Consider the following 27,152-nt stretch of genomic DNA (forward strand, 5'->3'; position numbering starts at 1 on the left):
CATAGCATGGATTGTATTTCATTTAATTGCTCAGTAATACTCATTGTATGGACATTCCATATTGTTTATCCATTCATCCATTGATGGATATTTCAATTGTTTCCAATTTGGGGCTGTTTATGAATAGTGGGACTATGGCCACCCCTTGTGTATGTTTTTGTGTGGGAGCATGTTTTGATTCCTACTGCATAGTACCTAGGAGTGGAACTGCTGGATTATAGAGTCCAAATATGTTTATCTGGTAGGGGAACTACCAGACTGTTCTCCAGGCTAGTGGCATGATTTGCATTCATGTGACAGTGTCTGGGAGTTCCAATTTCTCCTGCTCCTTGCCAGCGTTCCTTAATATGTATTTGTTTAAAATTGTTATCACAGCCATCCTAGAGAGCATGGAGCAGTCTCATTGATGCTCTGATGTACATTTCCCTAATGACACGATGCTGAACATTTTTTCACATGATCATTGGCCTTTATACATCTTCTTTGGAAAACTGTCTTTTCAGATACTTTGCCCCATTTTTTCATTGCATTGTTTGTCTTCTTACTTTTGGGTTGAAAGAGTTCTTTACATATTCTAGATACAAGTCCTTTATAAGCTCTATGACTTATGACTTACCATTTTGTTTGGAGGGCTGTCTTTTCACTTTCCAGACAGTGTCATCTTCTGACATTTTTTTAAATGCAGTTTTTAATTTTAATGAAGTCCAATTTGTCCATCTTTTGTCACCTGTGCCTTTGGTGGCACATCTATGAAGGCCTCACCTAACCCGAGATTATGAAAATTTTGCTCCTTAATTTTCTTCTAAGTGTTTTATATTTTCAGCTCTTGTATTTAGGTCTATGATCCATCTTAAGATCACTGCTGTGTTTGGTATAATGAAGGAATTCCACATGCATTCTTCGACACATGTATAATCCTGCTGTCTCAGCCCTGTACAGTCCTGTGCTTCTCACACGCTTCTCCCCAGGCTCTAAAGTCCTTCCCTTCCCTTCTCCATCTTTAAAATTCTTACTTGCATTCCAGGTTAGGCATAACCTAAGCCAGAGAATTCTTTGACTTTCCCGTCTAATTTAGGTGTCCCTTTTTGGTGCTTCTATAACATCATGCATTCTTCAGTAAATATTTTAAGCTTTTTGTGCAGAGGGGCAAAAATCTAGGAAATTATCTAAGTACTTCCAGGAGAAAACAAATTACCAAAAACAACATTAAATAATGAAATTGAAAATGTAATAATAACAGACTTTTTTGGGGGGTAATACAGATCTACGGATGAGAAAAATCAAACTCTTTTTTTGAGAGGAGATAACATCTCGCTGATTTGGGTTTCAAATATAGTATTTCCTATCATTAAGTTCATGGCACGTGCTTATCCATGGAAACCATTCTTAGCTTTGGGCCATACAGAAACAGGTGGAATGCTGGATTTGGCTGATAGACCATAATTTCCTGGCTTTGTTAGACACCAAAAGGTATGTCAGCACCTTTTCAGACCTGACATACCTGATGGATGGAGTGCAGTCCCAGCCTTACTTGTGGATGGCTAGATAGGAATCCTCCTTGGAGAGCATGAGGAGGGGAGGTTTGCAATGGCAGGTGGTGGAGACTGGCTCAGTTGGTAGCCTCGCCAATGCTCTCCTGTTATGTCCTCCCATACTGTAGACTACGTAGAGTCTGGGGAACTACAGCTAGCTGACCTAATGTACTCCTGTGACCTGCTGATTGAGAAGTGAGACAGACGCAGGGGAAGAGGAGCAGGGCAAGAGGCAGGCTACCTGCTGGTGTGGAGTATGAACCTGGTAGTAAGACTCTCATCTGGAAGTTGTGGTGGGAGCCTGAGTCGGCAAATGGCTTCTTGAATCACCAGCCTCCCTGTCATGTTAAAGGCAGTAGGTTCCTTGGAGGCCCACATCTGGAGTGTGTTACAGGAAGGGGTTCTTGGAAGCTGAACCTTTCTAACAATCCCAAGAGCTCTCTACATCCCCTGATAAGACTTTTAAAACTATGTAAGGTAGAATCTTTTGTCCACACCTGGACCACAACAGGTGCACAAAATACAAAGAGGCATGGAAAGTTATTCTTACAAGCGTCTCCCCCTTCACAATCCCTAATTTTCATCATTCCAGATAATGCACTTATGATATTATAAAGAAATGGATGGTTTTCTGGTGCATTTTCTCCATTAGATTGCAAGAATTTTGTGGGCAAGCCCTTTGTCTCATTCAATTCTGAATCACTGGTGCCTGGCAGTCAGTAAGAGCTCAGTGAAACATGTAAAACCTAAGCAACAAAATAAAAAATAAAAAATCTAAGAAGGTTTTGCACAGAACAAGAAACAACCAACAAGATGAAAAAATGACAACCTATGGGAAAAATATTTGCAAACATATTTGATAAGGGTTAATCTCCAAAATATATAAAGAACTCATAGCTTTCAAAGAATCCAATAGCACAAAGCCCACAAATAGCCCAATATATAAAGAATAGTCTGGGGCGCCTGGGTGGCTCAGTGGGTTAAGCCTCTGCCTTTGGCTCAGGTCATGATCTCAGGGTCCTGGGATCGAGCCCCGCATCCGGCGCTCTGCTCAGCAGGGAGCCTGCTTCTCCCTCTCTCTCTGCCTGCCTCTCTGCCTACTTGTGATCTCTGCCTGTCAAATAAATAGTAAAATCTTAAAAAGAAAAAAAAAGGAATAGTCAGAAAAAGACAAATATCATATGATTTCACACATATGTGGAATTTAGGAGGAAAAAACACATGAACACAGGAGAAGGGAAGGAAAAATAAAATAAGATGAAAACAGACAGGGAAGCAAATCATAAGAGACTCCTAACTCTAGGAAACAAACTGGGTTGCTTGAGGAAGGCAGGGGTAAGGGATGGGGTAATTGGATGACGGACATTAAGGAGGGCACCTGATGTAATGAACACTGGGTGTTATATGCAACTGATGAATAACTAAATTCTACCCCTGAAACCAATAATACAATATATGTTAATTAAACTGAATGTAAATTTTTTTTAAAAAATGAAGAAATAACCTAAACAGATGGCCCCCTCCCCACCAAAAAAAGAACTATGGATGGCCAACAGATTCGGGTGAAGGTGCTTCTCGTCAGTACTCACCGGGGAAATACAGAAAAACAAGAACAGAACAAGGTGCAACCACAGCTGAAAGTAGTATGGAGTGTCCTACTGTTTCATTCAGGAACTCCACTTCTGAAAATGTATTTTCCCCAAAATAAAAAGTATGCTGAAGAGGTACCTGCCTCGCCGTGTTCACAACAGTGTTATTTACAATAGCCAAGATATGGAAATGACCTCAGTGTCCACCAGTGGATGGATGGATACAGAAGTTGTGTGTGTCTACATGGAAAACCATTCAGCCACAAGAAAAAAAGAAGGACATCCTGCCATTTGCGACAACACTGATGGACCTTCAGGGCATTAGACTAAGTGAGGTACGTCAGACAGAGAAAGAAAAATGTTGTATCATCTATTTTTTCAATTTTTTAAGAAGATTTTATTTATTTGTTTAGAGAGAGAGCACGTGAGCAGGGGGAGGGCCGGGGGAGAGCAGGGGATAGAGCCTCCAGCAGACTCCCTGCCGAGTGCAGAGTTCGACACAGAGCCTGAGGTCACGACCCCGAGATCATGACCTGAGCCCAAACCAAGAGTCAGACGTTGAACCCAACTGAGGCACCCAGGCGCGCCAAATATTGTATGATCTTAAATAAGATTTTCCACTTATATGTGGGATAAAACAAAATGAAACTACCCTCATAAAAAATGGGATCAGATTTCTGGTTACCAGAAATAGGGGACAGAGAGCGGGGGCTTTGCTGGAATATGGCTGAAAGGTACAAATGTTCAGTTCAAGATGCAAAGTACTAGGGGTTTAACGTGCAACACGGTCGCTCTGGTTAACACTGTTGCTGTACTGGAAAGTAAGGAAGTGAACAAATTCCTCGATCTGCGATGGTTTCCTGATACCCTCTCTGCCCAAAATAAGCCCTTGAATGATCGAAGAAAGATCATACTCAGTGAGAACCCTGCTTGCATCGAATACATGACAAGGTTCTACTGAGCAGAACAGATGGAAGCGCTGGGGAGGTCGTCAGTACTAATGGGACTGGCCAAGCTGAGGTCTCCAGCGTGGATGCTGCCATCTCAGGGTCTGTAGACGCAAAGGCCTGTGTGTTCCCAGACAAGGGGAATTTCCTGGAGAACAAGCGGACAGAGGGCTGCTAACACTTATGTCCGTCTGGCAAAGGAGTTGTTTCAGCTACTCCTAGATGGGAGAGGGCTGTCACCAAGAACAGAGCAGGGAGCGGAAGAGAAATGACCCACAAGAGAGAAAGGCAGACAAGGACAGAAAGACAAGAAGACAATCGTGGCACTGGTGAGGAACGGGGAGGCAGCCACCAGGAGCAAGGCTGTCCAGAGAGCAGACCAGCAGCTGTGCTGGAAATGGCTGAAGACGTAGCCCTCCCGTCACAGCACAAGGCCACTGCTTCCCCTTCTCCCTCCTTCAGCTGTGAGTGACGTGAAGCTCCCCTTCTGCCCAGTGGTCACAGAGGTCTGAGGACACCCAGCAGAACGCACGCTACAAGTTACATGTGCCTTCTGGAGTCTCTGGTCTTCACGGAACCTGCCCCATGGCCTCACGCGGACCCTGCAGGCAAGTGGGGGTGTGACGGGTCAGCGCCGCAGACTCCCAGGTGTGCTGGGCGAGGCTGGCCAGAGGACTGGGATGTTCCTAAAATATTCCCCGGGAAGTTCTACTCTGCGTGACTAGAACCCATGCCAGGCCTCTAATGGCATAGCCTGCGGAGTCAGAAAAAGGCTTCCAGAAACCACAGGTCTGATGTAACAATAAACAGTGCCCAGGGCCACCGAGGCATGGCTGCATAAATCCAACTGCTTAGAAACAGACGTGTGTGAGGCTTTGCTTCCCTCCCCCGGTACTGAACACCAAGCCAGAAGGGCCAGGGGCATTACTTCTGAGTCCTCTGGGTCTTCCAGGAAGTTCCAATGGGAGGTCAACACGGTCCCTGGCCTCCAGGGCACCAGGACTCTTTGTGTCAGAGGCAGACTCCGACAACAGCTCAGTGTGCATGTCCGTGTCTTTTTTGCTGAGCTCTTGTCCCCACGGTATCCTGCACCTGTGGCCCACCCGAAAGCATTTGTCGATTTTGTTCCCCAATTCCAAAATCTACTGGGCAGCTCTTTAAAGATCTGAAAGCTGCATCGTGCCTTCTTATTTGGATTTCATCAGGAAAATAAAATCCAGGTCCCATCACCCACTACTCAAGTGAAAGAGAGCCTATGCTTCCAACAACCTGGTTGTCCTTTCCCAGAATAACCCTTATTTTATCCATGTCTGTATTTTTCAACACAGACTCATGTAGACACAAGAAGTGGGACATTTTAGACAATATCTGAGTTGAGGTTTGCAGATCAAGAGAGCTGTGAGCAGACAAAAAATGAGTGATGTGCCCAAGGGATAAAACCAGAGTGAGTCTCAGGAATGGGGGTTGCATCCTTTCCCGGTCCCATAAGCCACGCAGGCTTCCTGCTTACCCTCCACCAGGAACGCTGGACCTGCACTCTGTACCCACAGTCTCCAGAGAGAGGTAAGTAGCTGTCCCTTTCCTGCTGGGAAAGACGCACACGGACTGGAGCATCCGTTGCTCGTTCAGGGGTATAGCCTCAGTGCCGTGAGCAAAGACGGCGCTCGGTAAACCCCTGGTAAACGAGTGAAGTGAGGTCGGGGATGGAGAGAGCAGAAATCAGGGCAAGAGCTCATTTACTGGTGCTTTGAAGAGTTTCCCGTTACGGAGCACGACGGCCGTCCCTGCGTGTGTCTAGAGAGGAGGGTGTGGCGGGGGGGGCACAGCACCAGGAGAGCCAGCCCCCAGCTCCGTCGAGAACCGAGGCAGGCATGATGCTAGCCCATCAGGACGGCCCGTGGCTTCTAGGAGTGAGAGACGCCATGAGTCGTAGTTAAGCCACGCTGTCAGGACGGAAGCGCGACTGCAGGATTAAACATAAAGTGCGGTGCTGGAAGGAAGCAAAAAATACGGAAGAAAAAAAGGATTTTCTGCAACGTTCTTTTTTTTTTCTTTAAAGATTTATGTATTTATATGAGAGAGAGAGAGAGAGATGAGCAGAGGGAGGAGCAGAGGGAGAGAGAGAGAATCTCAAGCAGAACCCCATGAGCACGGAGCCTGACACCGCGTTTGATCCCATGACCCTGAGATCATGACCTGAGCTGAAATCAGGAGCCAGACCCTTAACCGACGGAGCCACCCAGGAGCCCCAGCAAAGTTCTCATAAAAGAAGAAGCGGACTGAGGAAAGACAGGTGAAATGTTAAGCTTCCTGCTACATGAATGACAGACCAGGGCAAGTCACGTCAGGGAGTCCTAACATCAGGCAGTATGTTTCATGATGCTTCGTGTGATGTACCCTGTGCTTGCCACAGGCCAGATGCGGTGCAAGGTGCCAGCACAGTCACGACCACGGGTTTGCAGATGGTAGGTGCAGCGGTCAGGATAATTCCCCATTTCATACATAAGGAAGCAGCGGCAGGAGAAGGAAGGAACTTGCCCGGGTCACACTACTTAGAAGTGCTAGAGCTGGGACTGGGGTTCACCTCCACATGTCTCGATCCCCAGGTCCAGGACCTCACCCTGTGTGCTACAGACCTCTACAGAACATCACATGAGATCGAAGGGTGGGGTTCCGATCGCTGCTAATGTGGAAATCCAACCGGGCTGCTGGCTTCCTTCCTGAACCAGAACCTGGAGCTTTCCCAGCAGCACAGATGGCGACGGCATGTACTACTACGACTAGGACTATTGTGACTTCTTCTCTTCCTTCTCTTCTTCTTCCCCTCCTCCTCCACTTTTATTCTCCTACTTCTCCTCCTCGCCCTCTTCTCCTTCCTCCCGTCTTCTTCTTCTTCTTGAGTACAGTTGAGACACAATGTGTCCCGATGCATCACTAAGACAATGTCATTGCAGTATTTTTTATTCCTGGGACTTACTCCGTAACTGGAAGCCTGTACCTCCTACCACGTCATACTTCATGAGGGCAACACTGGGTTTATTTATTTGTTTTTAAGATTTTATTTATTTATTTGACAGACATAATGAGATAGTGAGAGAGAGAGCACAAGCAGGGGGAGCAGCAGGCAGAGGGGAGAAGGAAAAGCAGGCTCCCCACCGAGCAGGGAGCCCAAAACAGGGCTTCATCCCAGGACCCTGGGATCACAACCTGAGCTGAAGGTAGAGGCTTAACCCAAAGCCACCTGGTCACCCCAGCAACACTGGATTTAAATGATATTTTTAAATCCTCTCATCCAGCAAATCCAGCTCAATAAATATACCCCTGAGTTTTGCTTCTACATACATAGTTTTCAAAATGACAAGTCTGTAACAGCAAAATCCTGGAAACCATTTTTATGACCATCAATAGGTGAATGGTAATAGCATATAGAAGGGTTATCTAGAGAAAAAGTATTAAACCCACATCTCACACCATATGCTAGCTTCAATTCCAAATGGATGCATATTTAAATGTAAAAAAAAAGGGGGGGGAGGTGCCTGGATGGCTCAGTGGGTTAAAGCCTCTGCCTTCAACTCAGGTCATGATCTCAGGGTCCTGGGATCAAGCTCCGCATTGGGCTTTCTGCTCAGTGGGGAGCCTTCTTCTGCCTCTTTCTTTGCCTGCCTCTCTGCCTACTTGTGATCTCTGTCAAATAAATAAATAATAACAACAATAAAAATGTAAAAAAAAATATGTAAGAGTACTAGAAGAACATGGAGTGGGGATAGATTTTCTAACTATGACACGAAATCTCGAAGTCATGAAAGAAAGCTTTACAAATCTGATTACATAAGAATTTTTAACAGAAATTTTGCTATGTACTTAAAAAGGCAAAAGTCAACCGACATACAAAAAAAACCCTAAAACTTAAATTACATCAAAAACACTAATTTATTATATTAAAATCTTCTACAAATTCATAAGACCAATGACCAACAGAAGGAGATAAACGCACAGTCCACAGAACAGGAAATACAGATGTCCTTTCAGTATATGGATTCCACACAATCACTCTATCATAGCTTCTTTTTCACTTTTTTGGGGAGTGTACTGAAAATAGTTAATTTTCTTTTAGCTACCATATTCTAGCTGAATTCCACTGTGATCAAAGACCATACTTTGTTATTTCACTTTTGCAACTTGTTGAGACTCGGTTTAAAAGCCCCCACGTGGTCTGTATCGGTGACCGTTCCACATGCACTTGAAGGCACCATGTGATGTGCCACAGCTGGGTGGATTGTTTTATTATCAATTGAGACACACTTGTTGTTCATGATGTTCAAATCTCTCACGTCCTCACTGAGGAACTGCCTGCTTGCTCCAGCAGCTACAAAAAGTTTACTGAGTTTGAGAAACACAATGGTGGACCTGTTTCTCCTTCTAGTTGAGCCAGGGTTTATTTTATGTAAATTTCGAAACAATGCTATTAGGGCACAGAAATGTTAGGCTTGCTACATATTCCTGTTGACTTGACCTTTTCATCTCTAGTTATGCTTCCTGTCTTAAATTCCACTTTGATACTGATATAACCATGCCACTTTTTTTTGTTTGTTTTGTTTTGTTTTTTAGGCTCCTGTCTGCTGTGTACCTATTCTTTGCCTTTATATTTACAATGTTTCTGCATCTTTATAGTCAGTGTGCGTCTTTTGTGAGCTACAGGCTCTTGGATTTTTCAGTTTGAAAAATCTGCCTTTTATTAGAATATTTAGTCCATTTGAAAGCTAATGTCATCACTGATAGATTTGGGCTTAAATACACTGTGTTAATTGCATCCCTGAGCTATAAAGCATGGTCTTGAATTAGCATACTCAGCACTTCTGAGAGAATGCACGGACCCTATAAGCCTACAGCCCAATCTGCTTCCTTCCCTTTGCATGCTATTGTTACCATGTTTTTAATTATGCATATTTAAAACCCCACATATATTATTTTATCAGTAGTTTAATACCTTCAGTATTCATTAGTTTTACCCACTTACATACCACATTTTAAAAAATCTTTTCTAGTTCTCTTTATTTCTTTTTGAATCATCACATGTCATCTGGGATCATTCTTCTCCTACCTGAAGAATTCTCCTTAGCAGTTCCTTTAAGTTCAGATCTGCTGGCAACACATTCTCCTCAATTTCATGTGTCTGTAAATGTCTTTATTTCGGTTTCATTTCTGAAGGGTATTTTTTATGGGTATAGGTTTTTGCAAAGTGTTTTTTTTTCCTTTCAGCACTTTATAGATTCCATTTATTGGCTTCTGACTTTTATCATTTCTATGGAAAAGTCAGCTGTCAGCGCTGTCACTCCTTAGAAGAGAATGTCTTTTTCTCTGCTTTTAAGATTCCTTTGTCCATATTTTTCATGAGATTTACTGTGACGTACGTAAATGCGATAGTCTTTGTATTTATCTTGATCAAGGTTCATAGAGCTCCTTAGACAAAAAAAGACTAAGTGAATTTTACCTCAAGGGATTGGCCAACTCCTAAGCTATAAAACACAAAAGTGGCTTGATATTTTTTCATCGCTTTTGGAAAATTTTCAGTTGGTAGTTCTTCAGATACTGCATCTGCCCAGTCCTCTCTCAATTCTCCTTTGGATACCCCAATTACACATATGTTACAGACTTTTTAATTACATCTTTCCATATTTATCATCATTTTTCTGTTGCTTTAATCTGGATATGTTCTCTCATTTGTCTTCCAATTCATTTATCCTATGCTCTGCTGTGTCTAATTTAAATCTGCTATTAACTTTAGTAATTATGTTTCTCATTTCCAAAATTTTAATCTGAACATTTCTTTAAAAACAAACAAATACCATGATTCCAGGCCTCTGGTAAGTTATTGTATCTTTTTGTCTATTTCCTTCAATATACTAATCATAGTTATTTTGAAGCCATGTGTGATAATTCAGATGTAGCTGACTTTTGGGTCTGTTGCCACCATATATATTCACTACTGAACATGGCCCCATCTCTTGGCATGTCTGGTTATCCCTGATTCACAGAGGATTCAATTTCATTCTGTCAGGTAGAGACAGACACATGTCTTAAAGCCAGTCAAGATGAATTTCATGCTTTCCTCCAATTTTTCCCTTACTTTTAGGGCAGGTCCCTTCAAGGGACTGTCTGGAAGCCTGGGATGTTCACTGGGTCTTCTCCTTCTTTGCAGACCCTGAACTCCTGTTTTTCTCTCCCCAGCACCATGAGACTGACAAAATCTCTGATTAACATTTATCTTCGTAGAACTTAGAAAGATAACTTGAGCTGGCATATTTACAACTTAGAAGCTGGCAAATGCCCTGAAGTAAAATTTCATGCCGTCCTTTATCCTGGGAGAGTGGCCCTTCAAGTGCAGGCTGACTTAGTGGTCCTCAACTCCAACTTGGTATACTCATCCCTGTGGGAATACCACAAGCTTAAAGCCATTGTTTTCCATTCTACCTTTATACTGTTATAGAAAGGTCCCTAGAGATAAAATGTCATGGCAAACGTCAGGCTCATTTCAGTGTTCCACCCTACTTTTCGGTGTTTATGAACCCTCAGATCTTAAGTTGTCTTGGTTACTTTCCAATGTTTTCAAACATTTGATTTTTTTTTTAATCTTTATCAGCTTGTACAGTAATTCATGATAGAAGCTTTACCCAAAATGGATGAGTTTGTTTGTTTTGGTGCTAGTTAGGTTTTAATAGGATGTTTCCTCTCCATTTGTTTTTCAAGATATCAGTTACATCAGTATGAGAAGTGTAAACAGGTACAAAATACACAGTACATAGAAATAATTTTCTTAACTAGTCTATTGCGTGATAAAAATATGCACAAGGGGGTTGAATGAATGGAAGCCATGGTCTCTCCCTCACAGGGGAAGTAAGTCACTCATCTTGAGTAAGAGACATTCTTGATAGGTAATTTTATACAAAATCACTCTGTTATATCCAGAAGTAGATGTCTAGAGGAGTTTTTTTTTGTTTGTTTGTTTTTTGTTTTTTTTTTAATTTCATTTCATTTCATTTATCAAAGAGAGAAAGAGAACATAAGCAGGGGGAGCAGCAGAGGGAGAGGCAGAAGCAGGCTCCACACTGGGCAATGAGGTTGGGGTTCCATCCCAAGACCTTGGGATCCTGACCTGAACCAAAGGCAGACATGTTACTGACTGAGCCACACAGGTGCCCCTAGAGGAGTTATTTTAAAAACAAAACTCCAAATTCAAATCATGGAAACAAAAAAGTCAGTAGATATAATGATACCGACATTGGAAATTTATTCAACAAAGGACATCACAAAGCTGACCAAAGGGCGGAAGGCATTGGCAATACCTGCAATCTCCAACACTGACCAACATCTAGTCTCTAAGACATAATGAGATGGGGATCCAGAATAGAAAATGGGCAAAAGTCATGAATAAGCAATTCACTGAAAGGTAAACCAAATCACAGGTTTATGACAAGCTGCTCAATGTCATGAAAGGAAAATGAAAACAACATAATACTACTTTATAATAATCAAATGGGTAGAAATTGGAAAGTCAGAGAAGTGTTCATGAGAATTAGGGGAAGAGAGAATCTTTTATACTGCCTGTGGGCAAGCTGGTGTCACTATACCAGAAATTAATCTGCCAGGCTATAGGTATTTTACAGCTCAGCAATCCTGGTCCAAATGACAGAGTCTAAGGAAATTCACACAGGTTTACTGGGGGACAAGTGTGAGGATGTTTATGTCAATAATATTTGGGGATTAGGAACAAGGAGACATTGTATGTGTCCATAACCAAGAAAATAAGAGTTAGCTGGGGTGGACGTGTACAACGGAATGCCCTATGGCAATCAACGAACTAATGGTATATTTAGCAATTGTTTAAATCTTAACAGGTTGAGGAGAAGGGAGTTGGGGTAAATTGGAAGGGGAGGTGAATCATGAGAGACTATGGACTCTGGTTGGGGTACCAGGTGGTGGGTATTATAGAGGGCACGGATTGCATGGAGCACTGGGTGTGGTGAAAAAATAATGAATACTGCTTTTCTGAAAATAAATAAACAAAAATAAATAAATAAAATAAATAATGAAAAAATAATGAATACTGTTTCTCTGAAAATAAATAAATAAATAAATAAAAGAAAAAAATCTTAACAGGTTGAAAAGCAAGGTGTGGATGGAGATCTATAGTAGCATGATGAGATTCAAACACATTTTTAAAACATAAATGTACGAAACAACACACTAAATGTTTAGATATATGTTAAATACAGTCCTGCAGAGCATACACAGACGATGCTTTCTACGTAGGGTGCCTGGGTGAGTCCTCTCCCAGCCATCGAATGGGGATCTTGGGAAAGTTGCTGAATGTAAATCTGTGCCTTGGTTCCTCACACATTAAGTGAGAACAACAAAAGAACTTTTCTCATAGTATGTTTGGTAGGATCAAAAATGATAAAGCACAGAAAAGTGCTCACAACAACGGGGCCTTGGTGAACTGAGTTAGAGTTGGCAATAATCATTATTACTTTCAAATTACTTAGCCAAACCCCCAGAGTAGGTATACACAGTCAGGACGGAAGTGGAGGAGTGGGGACGCAGATGAAAACTTCATCCAATAAGTAATGACGGTGGGAGGTGCCCCTCATCACCCAGTACCTATACCCATTATTTAATTAGAACCTTTCTAGCATCATGACCTTTTCATGGTGATGGTGGGCCCAGAACTGATAAACATAATTAATTCAACTTTCTGAGCTTGAGACTCCCACACCTCAAAGAGTTACACTCAAAACAAACAGACCAAAGCTCTAGGTATGAATGTAGTCATTCCTGAGTAGTAAAATTTTACTGCTTTGCTCCTAGGAGGAGCTCAGTGACCTAAACGAGTAACTTGCTTATAACATGTCTATGGTGTTGAATAAGCCGGTCAAGTAAATTTATGTAATAATTTGCCTATTGTGTCTGATTAAGTTCTTCCTTTCTTAGAAAAAGATTTTAGGGGCACATGAGTGGCTCAGAGGGTTAAAGCCTCTGCCTTCCGCTCAGGTCATGATCCCAGAGTCCTGGGATTGAGCCCCGCATGGGGCTCTCTGCTCGACGGGGAGCCTGCTTCCCTTCCTCTCTCTCTGCCTGCCTCTCTACCTACTTGTGATCTCTGTCAAATAAATAAATAAGATCTTTAAAAAAAAAAAAAGATTTTATTTATTTTAGGGAGAGAGAGAGAAAGAGCATGTGTGAGCGTGGGGAATGGCAGAGGGAAAGGGAGAGACCCTCAAGCAGACTCCATGCTGAGCACAAAGCCGGACACAGGGCCCCAACCCAGGGCCCTGGGATGCCCTGAGCTGCAACCAAGAAATGGATGCTTAACTGACTGAACCTCCCAGTCGCTTCTACATTATTTTTAGAACAGCAACTTCTGTTTAGTTATTAATTAATTACGAGTCAGTCGATTACGGAAAACGTCCCAGGTTGACCATCTGTTGTGTTTACAAACACTGGCCACCCTCTGACCTGTGTTGATGAAGAAACTGGGCACCAATCTGGTACCTGCCTCCCAGCATCCTTGGAAAAGAGGGGAGGAAGAAAACCCCACATGAATGGCGCCTCTTTGAAGAGACCGCACTGAAATCTAGCAAAGTAAACAAGATACCCAAATGACACACTTAAGTACTGTGACAAGACAGAATACAGGAGAAAAACAAGGGCACCAAGATGCTTCAGGAGGTCAGATGAGGTAACACAGCGGAGCTTCTGGGGGGCCCTGTCCCCTCCGTGGGGTTCTGCTGAGGACAGGCACAGAGTACGGGCCGCGGTGGGGATTGCCTCTGGCAGAAGCCTGAGTGCCTACTCTGTAGATCAGTTAGGCAGTTTGGGTCCCAAAGCGTTTCTGGAAATAGAAGACCCTTGGGAAATGGCAGGGTTCATTTCCTTTTAATTAGCTGAATAACATCATGAGGAAAAATTCCCTCCAACGGGAGGGAAATCAGGGTATCTTCACACATTTCTATTTTTGTCTGTTTCCAAAGACCTTGAGTAACGAGATCCAAATCATATAAAAATAGTGGTGTGATAAAGGTGGTCTGAATTTATGAACTGTCTTGCATGCAGAAGACCCCAAGAACTCTTCATATGACAGATAGTTCTTCTACACTTGTCCTAGTGAGAGGAGCCCCGCAGGCCCTGTTCTTTCTTCCTTCCTTCCTTCCTTCCTTCCTTCCTTCCTTCCTTTCCCTGACATGGAAAATAGGCTTTAGACACACGCCAGTACCTGACATAGACTAGAACCAGGCCTCCTGCTTTTGACTCCAGGGCAGGTGTGTGATGGCAAGAAAGAAATTGTATAACATCTGAATCCCATTATAGACGATAACCACCGTCCCTGAGTATCTACCAGGTAGCAGCTCTCGCCGAGAGTTTTCTGCTCCTGATCTCAGACGACGTGACCGCACCGTGAGCTACGGTGACTTTATAGACTAGGCTTGAGCAACATGTTTAAGCTACAATACCTACGATAAAAGTGAGAGCAGAAATTTAACCCCCAAATCACCATGCAGTTTCCCTGTACCACCGCCTGTTTCAGAATTTCTGAAAATATTATTGGACTTAAAAATGAAAAAAAAAATGTACTAAAGCTATTTTTTCCCTTAAAAAAAAAAATCCACATAAATTGGGCTGCTTTGTAATACTGTTCCCAGAATGCAGTTGTGATCAGAAAAATCAACAGGAGTAAAGGGCCCGTAATTATTCAAACTGACCTCTTCTTTGGTATTACTAAACCCTTGCTGTTGACATGTGACTTGTTCTAAGGACTACTATTTGAACAGATTGATCTAGCTCTTCTCCATGATTCCTGGCAGTCTCTCACGCCCACTGCTGTAGCTCATGGACCACGTGTCCTCGTCATCCAGCCCCGACCCCTCCCCCCGCAGTATCTCTGAATCTATCCATCCTCGGGGCTGGGCTCAAGTCCGCCAGGGAAGCTTCCGGGCCAGCCATAGGATTCTTGCTTTTCCCTCTAGTTGAGATTAATTTAGAATGAAGATGGAAACGGGTAGGTGTGAGGATGAATTCAAGATCTCTAGCTCCAAAGCAAGACACCTGGACTGGTGAGAGGAAGGCCAAAGGAGTCATTGGCAACGGAGACGGAAATGTCACAAAACAGGCATCTCTTAGGGTGCGGGTGTGCTTTCCTTCTCCCCATTCCAGGAAGGCAGAGAGAAGGGTAGATCCGTAATGGTGGGTATATTCACAGAGGGGACTGACTCCCACATTTTGTTCAGGGGATCCCTATCCTTCTGGCCCACAAAAGATAGGGCCGTGGAGCATGACAGGAGCATGACTCCATCTTAGGGAGATGGCAGGCAGCACGGTGACTCAGCAGTGGGACTAGGCCAGGATGTGAGGGTCTGCAGAGAAGGCCCCGGTCTCCTTCGCAGACTCTGCTCTGGGTAGGCGGAAGGGGGGGCAGTCTCTTCTCCCGGCCCTAGCAGAGGCTCCCCCATGGGGCACGCGGCAGGCAAGAGCTGACCCGTCAGGCCTTCAAAATGCTCTGCATCACTCCTGTGACACCAGGGAGCCATGACTATCTGAGGAAGGCCTCACTGGTGCTTCTCAGGGATGCACTAGAATTTGCTTTCTAGGCGGTCTGGACCCGAGGGCTGGCCAAAGTACGGTGGACATTCAGAGGAAGGGTGCTGTTCCTTGACCGTCTGCAAAAGAACTCCGTACGGACTGTGGCTCACACCTGTTTCATCCACTGTTCAGGCCTGGGCAAGTGGAAAAGGACCCCGTGTGGGACCCACTCCAACTCCATCATTTTACCCGTGGGGACGCTGAGGCACAGGAGCTGGTCCAAGGACGCGCCTGGATAGGTACAAGGGTTGAGACAAGGATCTAGGTTTCTGACACTCACTACCATGGTTTTTGTTGTTGTTGTTTTTTAATATTCCAGACTATTTCTTGCTGGAAGACCTACTTCCTACTCTCTCTCGCTCCGTCCTCACCCTCTGATAGGCACAGACACCAGAGTCAGCTTTTGGAAAACCATGATTCCAATCAGGATACGCCTGTTCAAACTGACAACAGCTTCCCCACTCTTTAGGATGGGCCATGTGCTCCCACAAGTCGGCCTCAGCTCACCTTCCTGCCTCTCTGTACTCTAACCAGACCAGCTGTCCTGCTATGCTGGGCACAGGCCAAGTTTTCCCACCTTAGGACTTTGAACTTGTTATTCCTCCTACAAAGAACGCCAGTCCCTCAGTTCTTGATAAAGCCAGCTCCACCTTCTCATTTCTTTCCAACCCATGTCACCTCCTCCAGGAAGCCTGCCCTCACCAGCCACGCCCAGTGAGCCCCAGTCTCTAGAGATGTCATCTAGGATGACAGCCACAGCTGCCCCTAGAGCCCCACACAGCTTTTTTGGATCCCCACGGGAATTCGATCAAAGCACTCTGGCACCAGGAAGTCTCAGGAAAATACTTCATTTCCCGTGAAGGAGTAAAGAGCAGAAACAAGGCTCCCCAGCTTCTGCGGGAGCTCAGCGAGCAGTCTGGCCTCCTCTCTGGACTTGCAGGTGTCACCTTCCACACTAAGACCACACAGATACTAACCGGAAAAGCCAGCAGCTTCGGCTCATCCTGAGCCAAAGCCCTTGACATCACTGTGCACTCATGGACCTGGACGATGGTGGATCTTCCTCCTTCCCCAGCATCTTCTGTGCTCCAGTTTCTCACACTGCTGCAGCCTGCCCCCTCACTCCCCTACTGGGAGGCAGACTCAACCCATCAATCACTTGCCCAAGCTAACAGCTGCAGCTGCTGATTGCAGAGTCGGAAGCAGGGCAGGAGCACCCCAGAACCTGCTTTCTGGGGCATCTCGGAGGGAAACAATGGCTCACAGAGGCATGGACGATGCACTAGCCTAGCCATCCCAACAGCTTCCTCCCTGTGTCTCCATCACGTCACTGATCTGTTGAATTGGATGCACTGACTGCAACTGCTGAATTGAAGAAATCAGAAGCAAGCTGGGGGCACTTGCCCGGGGCATGAAATCCTCATGCTCAGTGGCCTCGCACTCATGGCTCCATCCTTCGTGCCCCCACGTCCTCCCGGTGATCTCCCACGGAAATCACTTCCTCCTCTAGGGTGTCTGTGCTTTTCACCCCTTGCCCTCCGTCTACATGAGACCCCTCTGCCCTTACCTGGATGACCTCAGGAGAATCCTTATTCCGCTCGAGGCTCCAGACTCGCCCACCTTGTCCAACCAGCTAGATTATCCTTTCTAAAACCAAGGTCCCACCATGCTTTGGTCAGCTCAGCGCGGTGAGTTCCCTGCGTCCTCCCCTTCACACGCAAAGTCCACCAGAACCTGCCCACCTTCTACTCATTCTTCAAATCACCTCCATAAAATCTTTGACTCCTCTAGTAGTAGATGCGTGACCCCTTATAAATTTTCATAAATGCCTATGTGCTTCTGAGTGTCTCATTTAAGATTTTATTTATAAGAGAGCGAGTGTGCATGCAGGAGAGGCAGAGTGGGAGGGAGAGAGAATCTGAAGCAGATTCCACACCGAACACAGAGCCCCATGGGGGGCTCGAACCCATGACCATGAGATCACAATCTGAGGCAAAAGCAAGAGTCAGTTGCTTAACCGACTGCACCACCCAGGCACCCCAGTCCTCTGTACTTTCTGCTTTGACTTGTCAGTGCCTATGGCTTACCTCCTACACCTCATTGTTCATCTCTGTGTTCCCCACAACCTGGCACCCTGCACTGTGAAAATTCATGCTATCTACACATGCTTGTGTTGAGAGAATAGGATTTATTATTTGAAAGAGATTAAATGATCGCTTCAGGTTAATAAAACAGCTGTCTCCTTAACAGGAGGAAAGATGCCGTTAGCTCTTCTGTCTTCTCTACATCACCAAACTTTTTCTGAAAGATCTGTCTCGTTTTTAATATATATTATTTTATAATGCTTTTGGCTTTCCAAGGTGTTATGGCACTTTACCTGCATACTAAGTCTTCCAAAATGTGTGTAAAAGAACATTGAATAATTGTAAATAAAATCTTCCAAGGAAGAAAGATATACTGAGTACCGTTTGTGTGCTAGGCATTGTGCTGGGTACCAGGGGCCAAATGCTTGAAAGGCTTGCAAGCTTGTAAGAGAGAGTAATTTCCATCTCATTTGGTAAGTGCTTTGATGGCAGTGGGCACAGGTTTCTAGAGAGGCACAGGAAAAAGGACCCCTCTCCCAGAGGAAGTGAAAGCTAGGGATGGTCTTGAAAGGCAAGTTGGGGGTTAAGGTTGGCAGTGTGGAAAAAAGCTTAGGCTCAGAGTTGAGAGAGACCTCGCTTATTGGAACAGCTGCCATTAATTCATTCCTGCTAGAGAATCCGGGTAGGATGGGAATGGAGAGTGACTGCCATATTTTCAGGACAGTTATTAATACTCTCAAATTTGCAATGCGGAAACTCAGACTCAAAGAAGGGAAATCACTTACAAAGATCTAATGCACACCTCAGATCCTCTTGGGAAGACCCCTGTGGAATCTACAATTCTAATCACAGTCTGGGGGCAAATCAAGCTCATGCTGACCCAACTTTCCTATTATCTCTTACTTTACATCAGAGAGTCTTGAATCTTCTGATTTCTGCCACGTGTTCTTCCCTAAGAGGGTTATCAAAGGACATCAAAAGAATTCTGAAAGACTGAGAGGGGAGCATATATATATATATACATATATATATATATATATACATATATATATATATATGTATATATATATATGTAACTTTGCCTTTGGTCATTAAACATCTCTTTAAGATGCTTTTACTGGGTAGCTATGGTTCCACAGATGTGTATCAATGAGATGCCCTAATTTTTTCACCCCTTCTCATTGGCCTCAGCTTAAAAGAACACATGATAAGGCAAAAAAAATTTTTTGTATGGAACTTCATACTCTACAAATAACAACACAATAATAATAAAGATAAGCAACATTTATTAGAACCTCCAGGTAACTATTCTAAGTGCTTTGCAGTTAACCACATGTCAACCCCAAGAGATGGGTTCTGTTAGCACCCTTCTGTACACTTGGAGGAAAGAGAGGCACAGGGGAGTAAAATAACTCAACCAATGTCATAGGGTATGCACAGAAGGTGTTGGCACCAGCAATCTGTACCTCGTCACCTTGCTAGATCTACTGCATAGACCAAACATTTGCCTATTGGTTTTTCTTCTGATCTTATCAACTCTGAGTCATGGCAGAGAAATATCATGAATACTTCATTTTTGCTATTTTGGAAACTGAGGTTCCGACACACACTGCAGTTTGCCCATAGCCACTCATTCCATTTCCTGGCCTCCGTCAGCAGTCTCATCTATTCTGTCTGTTGGTCTATGAGGAGACATGCCAGCTTTTCCCCCAGTTGTAAGAAGAGAAGACTTCCTATAGGTGGGTACCCAAGGAGGGTGGAAGCAGAAAACCCCTGGAATCTTCTTTATTAATAATAATGATGACAGAATTAATGCCTTACATCCAAATAGCACTTTTAATTATTTTCAGTGCATTCCTATATGTGTTATCATGTCTACTCCTCACCATGTGAGGAGGTGACTAAAAAATTTGAATTTTTGAACCATTTGGTTAGATGATGAAACTGGAACAGAGCATAACTTGTTGGATGAGCTTACTTCTTAATGAGGGAGGACAATAAACTAATAAAAAATGATATTTTATGACAGATTGTGAAGAGCATCATGGAGAAAATTAAGGTGCAACATGAGGGATGAGGAGAGCCAGGAGAGGGTAAGGAGGAAAGGAGTGGTTACTTAATACAGCGTGGCCAACAAAACTTCTCTACCACGTGGGCAGGGATCTAAAGAGAACAAGGAAATGAGCCCTGAGGCGTCTGGGGGATAGGTTTCCCACTAAAAGAAATCACAGGTGCAAAGGCTCTGAGGCAGGTACCTGGTTGATGTGTTTGAGGAGCGGCCAAGAGGCCAGGGCAGTTACAGCAGAGTGAGAACAGAAGGAAAGGCAGCAGAGGCACACCATGGAGGATTTCAACTTTCCAAAAAGACAAAATGGGAGCAAAAGAGTAACATGAGCTGTCTCATATTGTAACTTAAGTCTAATTGTGTTAGTAAAGGAGCAACAGGCAAGGACAGAAACAGGAAGATCAGTGAAGAGGCTACTGCACTGATCCAAGCAAAAGACAATGGCTTGCACCAGGAGATGGAGAGAAGTAGTGGTCTGGAGTTCAGAGGAAACGTCTGAATGTATGAATTTGGGCACCTTCAGCATTTAGAAGTATTTAAACCCACAGGCATGGGTGAGGCCAACAATGAAATGAGTCCAAGGACAGTCCGAATGTTCTGAGGTTTAGTGCCGAGGCATGAGGAGACTCAGTAGAGGAGCTGGAGAAGCTGATGTGAGGGAGGAAAGAAGCATGTGCCGTTCTGCAAACCAAGTCGTAGGAGTGTTTCAAAGAAGGGGGCATAACGAACATGCCAGGTCTGCCGGAAGGCCCAGAAGAGATGGACTGAAATGGACCATTGGATTTAGCAACATTAAGGTTAGTTAACAACTTCAAGGGACCTTGACTAGAGTTTTTTATGGAGTAGCAGGGATGGAAGTCGGGCCGATCAGATCGAATTCAGGAGTCAATGTGAGGACAGACAGATGGCAGTGAGGGAGTGCAGACTACTCTTCAAAAGGGTTATCCACGGAGGGGAGAAGAGAAAGGAGTTAGAAGCTGGAGGGGCAAGGGTGTGAACAGAATTTCAATTGCTGTTTTTAGGGTGAGAGTTGTCTTAGGAGATTTGTATCCTAATGGGATGTTACAGTGGAGAGAGAGAAGCTGAAGAACTTTTGATACGTGTTCTCTCCCCAAGCCTCATAATGGTCAGGGAAGTGGCCACAATTCCTACTTTATAAGGGAGGGCTGTAAGTTATCAAATTTAGAGATTACATAGTAAATGGTACAGTTGGGTTCAAAGCCAGGTCTGTTAGACTGCAACATGAGTGCTTTTCCCACTGCTCTGTGTGAAACATGGAACATGGCACGCTGGTTTCTTTAGATTCAAAGACGGGTTAATATTGAGTCAGCATAGGGGCGCCTGGGTGGCTCAGTGGGATCAAGCCTCTGCCTTTGGTTCAGGTCATGATCCCATCGTCCTGGGATCCAGTCCCGCATTGGGCTCTCTGCTCCGCAGGGAGCCTGCTTCCTTCTCACTCTCTGCCTGTCTCTCTGCCTACTTGTGATCTCTGTCTGTCAAATAAATAAATTTTTAAAAATCTTTAAAAAAAATATTGAGTCAGCATATAGGATGGACCTAAGGGCTTGAGGGTGCCCAGGCTCCACGGGCTCAGGATGCTTTGGGACTCCGAAGAGCATCCAGACAGATGCTAGCATGACCTGACTACGATGTACGTAATGGCAAATGGGTGGACGGACGGCACCCATGGGAGAAGGGTTAGAAGTACGACCTATTTCAGGGGGGCCTGGGGGCTCACGATGGAAAGCCACCATGCGATCTGGCAGCCAGGGGAGCCCAGAGAAGACGTTTCCCCAAAGCCCCCAGCCCAGGAAGTGCAGACTGAGCAGTCCCCATCTCTGGGATTCCAAGAGCAGAGAAGAACTCCTGTGACAGACGGGCTGACTGCAGCACGTACGGGTGCGGCGGGGGAGGGCCAGCAACCAGAAAGACTGCAGATCCCGGTGTCTGAAAATCCTCTGCTTCTGCGTTCTTCCAACGCAAAGTCCTGACTGAACTTAGGCACGCAGAGACAGGGAGCCGGAGCGTTTTTACTCTATTTGCGAGAGCCGGTCCCTTCACCTCCCTTCACAGGGAGCTCCGTGAACTGGCTGCGGGAGAGGACAGGGAATCTGCAATTGATCATCTTGTTTCCATCCTAGCAAAAGTCGAGGGTAGGACTCTGAAATAACCTAGCCGCCTCTTGGCTCAGACTGACAAGCCTCTTTTCATTTTCTGTGAAAGAATTCTGATGGACTCTCTGTGGTGAGGTTGACAGGAGGCAGGTGGGACAGTGACTCTGATTCATGGTTAAAGCTGATATTTTCCCTGACGGCAAGAGATTGATCATTATTGATTCTGGAACCATGAAAACATGAGGCAATCTGAGATGAAAGCATAAACGTGAAAGCAAAAAGGGTTGAAAAAGAAAACAAAGTCTTTGGCGGTAGGGAACTTGAGAATGAAATATTTTACCCTCCCCCCACCCCGCCCCAAACACCACTCCCAGTCCTGGACACTCCCCTCCACCGCTGCAAGGCTCTTGGCTTACTATCACCTCTGATCACAGAAAACCCCAGATGCTTTCCTCAGCTCACCAATCACGAGCCCTCAGATTAAGTAACTTCAGTTCTCGGACAGGTGAATGCAATTTCCAGGGGGTGACTTAGACAGAAATGAGCTGGTTGAGTCTTTGGATTTTTGTTGTTGCTGTTACCGATTATTTGAATGGGGGAGGGAACATAGAAGTGTTTTCATTTTCAGACTGAAAATTTGGGGTGCACCTGGGTGACTCCATCGGTTAAGTGTCAGACTCTTGATTTTGGCAGATGCTTTTTGGCAGATGCTTAATGACTGAGCCACCCAAGTGCCCGTGCTCTTTTTTTTAATTTAAAGATTTTATTTATTTTTTTATTTGAGAGAGAGAAAGAGAGAGTAGGAGAAGGGGGAAGGGAAGAGGGAGAGGGACAAGCACGTTCTCTGCTGAGCAGGAAGCCTGATGTGGGGTTTGATCCCAGGACCCTGAGATCATGACCTGAGCCGAAGGCAGAGGCTTAACCCACTGAGCCACCCAGGCACCCCAATATATATCGTTTTTTAAGATGAGCTTTTTTCACTCAGCCTAAAGGCCTTTGAGATTCACTTACATTCCTACATATATTAATAGTTTACTCAGTTTTTTGTTGCTGAGCAATACTCCATTACAAAAATACCACAGTTGGTGTGTTTACCAGCTGATAGAAAATGTAGGTCATTTCCAGTTTTTGGCAACTGTGAAAAGAACTGCCATTCACATTCAGGTGCAAGTCAATGCATGTGTGTGCACAGGTTTCTAACTCAACTAAAATAAATACTTAGTGGGGTGTTGGGTCCTGTGTTAATCATGTGTTCAACTATGTAAGAAACTGCCACATTGTTTTCTAGAGGGGTTGTACCACTTTGCATTCCATGAACAATGTCTCAGCATTCCAGGGGCTCTGTATCCTCACCCACACTTAGTGTTATCAGAGTTTTTGTTGGTTTCACTTGTTTGCTTGTTTTATTTTAGGCAATCCAGACAGGAGTAGCCTGTGGTTTTAACTGCATTGCCCTCTAATGACTAATGATGTTTAGTATCTTTTCATGTGTTTTATTCTTCTCTGTGCTTTCAAGTATCTTCTCTGGTGAAGTGTCTGTTCATATATTTTGCCCATTTTTGCACTGAGCTGTTTACTTACACTTTGTTAATTTTTGAGAGTAATTTGTATATTCTGAATACGAGTCCTTTTTAAATGTGTAATTTACAGATATTTTCTCCCACTCTGGTTCTCCTTTCATTATCCTGTTAGGGTTATTATTCTTTTTTACAAAGCAAGAACTTTTGATTATTTATTTTCATTATTTTTTGCCCATTGAACTATAATTGGCACACAATTTTCTATTAGTTTCAGGTGTGCATCATACTGATTTGATAATTTAATATATATTTTTTTAAGATTTTATTTATTTGGCAGAGAGACAGAGATCACCAACAGGCAGAGAGGCAGGCAGAGAGAGAGGGGGAAGTAGGCTCCCCGCCGAGCAGAGAGCCCGATACGGGGCTCAATCCCAGGACCCTGAGATCGTGACCTGAGCCCAAGCCTCTGCCTTTGGCTCACAGAGCCACCTAGGTGCCCCATGATTTGATAATATATTATGAAATGTTCCCCATAAAGAGTCTAATTACATGTTGCTTATATACAAAGTTATTGCAATTTTATTGACAATATTTCCCCATGCTGTATTTTACACCTTGAAGACCAATTCATTTTATAATGACAAGTTCGTACCTCTCAATTCCCTTCACCTATTTCAACCATATTCTGCCAACCCCCTTTCCTCTGCTAGCCCCCACATTGTTCTCTGTACCTATGAGTCCATTTCTGTTTTGTTTTGTTCATTCATTTTGTTTTTGAAATTCCACATATGAGTGAAATCATATGATACTTGTCTTTCTGTGTTTGACTCATTTCACTCAGCATTATACCATCTAGGTCCATCCATGGTGTCACAAGTGTCAGGATTACATTCTTTTAATGGCTGAATAATATTCCAGTGGGGGGGGGGCTGTGCGTGCAAGGGCACACACATCTGTATCCATTCGCCCACTGATGGACACTCAGGCAGCTTCCATATCTTGGCTGTTGTAAATAATACTGCAGTGAACATAGGAGTGCATATATTTCTTTGAGCTGCTGTTTTTTGTTTTTCTCAGGTAAATACCCAGAAGTGGAACTGCTTTTTTTATGGCTCTATTTTTAATTTTGTGAGGAACCTGCGTACCGTTCTCCACTTCATCCCCGTCAGCAGTGCACACAGGCTCCTTTTCTCCACAGCGGCTATTTTCGTCTTTTTGAAAACAGCCGATCCAAATGGTGTGAACTGATATCTCATCAATCTGCCTTAAAAGTTTTATTTTTGGTGAGGTCCAATTCATCTGTTTCCCTTCATTGGTTGTGCTTTGGTGTCATACCTAAGAACTCTGCTCAACCCAAGGTCATGAAGGTCTCCGCCCAGTACCAAGGCTACGAGTTCTGATTTACCCCCTGTGCTTTCAACATCAGCTCAGTTTACAAACCTCTGCAGTGCTCTTCAGATTGTCCTGGGCATATGCGGCCCACTGGCGGGTCTACAACCTGGGAGGCTGCCTGTACTACAAACCAGTCCTCAAAACCCTTATGATGCTGTTCAGAATCAGATCCGTGCTTGCGCGACCTGGGAGTGAGCCCAGAAATTCATAAGGCTTTATGCTGTTGCTTTTTCAAGGTCCCCTCCACTGTGTGTGCTCAGTGCCTCCCTTCCTGGCCTTCTGGCTAGCAAGTGGAGCTTCAACTTCCTCACTCTACTGTACACTTTCCACAGCTGCGTCTGCAAGGGAGGACAGAGAAGATACAGAGAGGAGGGGAAAAGGCAACCAGCTGGACAATAGAGGAAGTAGGAAAAATAACCATTACTTCCAGGCTCCTGGCACAAAGACTTACCACGATGTTGGTGCCATCACAGCCGTCTCTGCTTCAGGGCCAGAAGACAATGGAAAACAAACACACAAAGAGCAGGGCATCCCCCATTCTCTCCGTCTTGTAGAAGTATGCTTCCGATCCCACAGACCCAAAACAAGTGTCCTCCGGAGGGCTCTCCTTCTGCACCTTGTGTGCACTTTGGGAGCTTGGGGTGATCTTTGAGTCCGGGTCAGGGAATAAAAATGGCAGACACGTGACTGTCCGTTTGGTGGTACTCTGAGTTCCCCAACCCACCTGCTGGTGTTTGCTTCTCAGAGATCATAGACAGCTGCACCAGGCACATTCTTCAGTGACCCTCTGTGAGCGCTCACTCCGTATTCAGGATTAGAGCCTCTCACTGTGAAATTAACTCACACTTACCTAGTGACTGGTAATCTTCCTGTAAGTTTGTGGGTCATTCCAATCCACTCCTTAGTGAGGAGCTTATTCTAGTTTTCGCCTATTTCTCTATCAGGCCGCCTGTATTTGTCTCTTGGTTACTTGGTTATTCTTCATATGTTTTGGAGCTGTCGCTTTATGTACATACGTATGCGTGTGTGTGTGTGTGTGTGTGTGTGAGATGCATGTATGTATTTGACTCGCCTTACTAGTGCCTTTGCATGAACTGACTTTACTTTCTTTTTTAAGCAGGCTCCACACCCAGCATGGAGCCCAGTGTGGACCTTGAACTCACAAGGTTGAGATCAAGATTGAGCGGGTATCAGGAGCCAGATGCCTAACTGACAGCCCCACCCAGGCACCCCCAACAGAGTTTATTTTAAATATAGTCTTCACCATCAATCTTTTCCTTTATGATGGATGCTCTTTGTATCCGGTTTCAAAACTCTTTTCCTCTCCGAGGTCATCTTTATAATCTTTATGATATCTCCCATATTCTTTTTTTTTAAAGGCTTATTATTTTTCAATTAGCAATAATTGTGCATTGGATAAACCTCACTGGCTACAATAACGTCACTGCACAAAGCTGTAGAAGCCTTATTATTTTTAGTTTTTGCACTGAGGTTTACAATGTGCTTGAAGTTGATACTTGCTCACAGTATAAGATAGGGGTCCAGACTTAACACCTTTGGAAAAGCCATCTTTCCTTCACCGCACTACGGGTTCACCATTGCCGTAAACGAACTCATTGCAGACCTCATGTTGGTCTGTTTCTGCAACTTCCATTTTGTGCCATAGGCTTCATTTTCTACTTGCCCTGGAAACCAAGCCCGGCCGTGAGATAGACGTGCTGGAGAAGCCACACCACACACAAGGGTTAATGAAGGCATTTCACTCCTCGATCAATTGGTACCCCGTCCCAGTTCCTTCCTCTCTGCTCCACTATCTCTTCCACGGGGACTTACTTAAAAACACCTAGTCAGGGCTCCTGGGTGGCTGAATCGATTAAGCATTGGCCTTTGGCTCAGGTCATGATCCCAGGGTCCTGGAATCGAGCCCCACATCACACTCTCTACTCAGCGAGGAACCTGCTTCTCTCTCTCCCTCTATCTGCCATGTCCCCTCCTTGTGCTCTCTCTGTCAAATAAATAAATAAATAAAATATTTTTTAAAAATAAAAATAAATAAAAACCCCCAGTCTTTGTGACATGGAAAATACACAGCTTAATTCTCCCCTTGGCAAGAACTATCCTTTCCGTGCTGATGACACTTAAATCCAGTGGAACAGGACGGCTTTTCACATTGGGCCTCCCGTGGGGAGTCACTAATTCCATCATCTGGTCTCTAACGCACGAATGCCTGAAGTAGGGGCAGTCTATTCTCAGGGGCCACTGGCCAGCAGCAGAC

At 44.4% G+C, this 27,152-nt stretch overlaps 1 protein-coding gene and 1 pseudogene across 6 annotated transcripts in view; both read right to left on the minus strand.

The window, feature by feature from the left end:
• CALN1 (calneuron 1) overlaps positions 1-27,152 on the minus strand; it is a 495,943-nt gene that overhangs the window by 106,064 nt on the left and 362,727 nt on the right. The gene's annotated exons all lie outside the window — the stretch shown is intronic.
• LOC131820251 (U4 spliceosomal RNA) lies at positions 26,220-26,333 on the minus strand (annotated as a pseudogene).

Source organism: Mustela lutreola, chromosome 17, assembly GCF_030435805.1.
Source record: "Mustela lutreola isolate mMusLut2 chromosome 17, mMusLut2.pri, whole genome shotgun sequence".
Lineage (NCBI taxonomy): Eukaryota > Metazoa > Chordata > Mammalia > Carnivora > Mustelidae > Mustela > Mustela lutreola.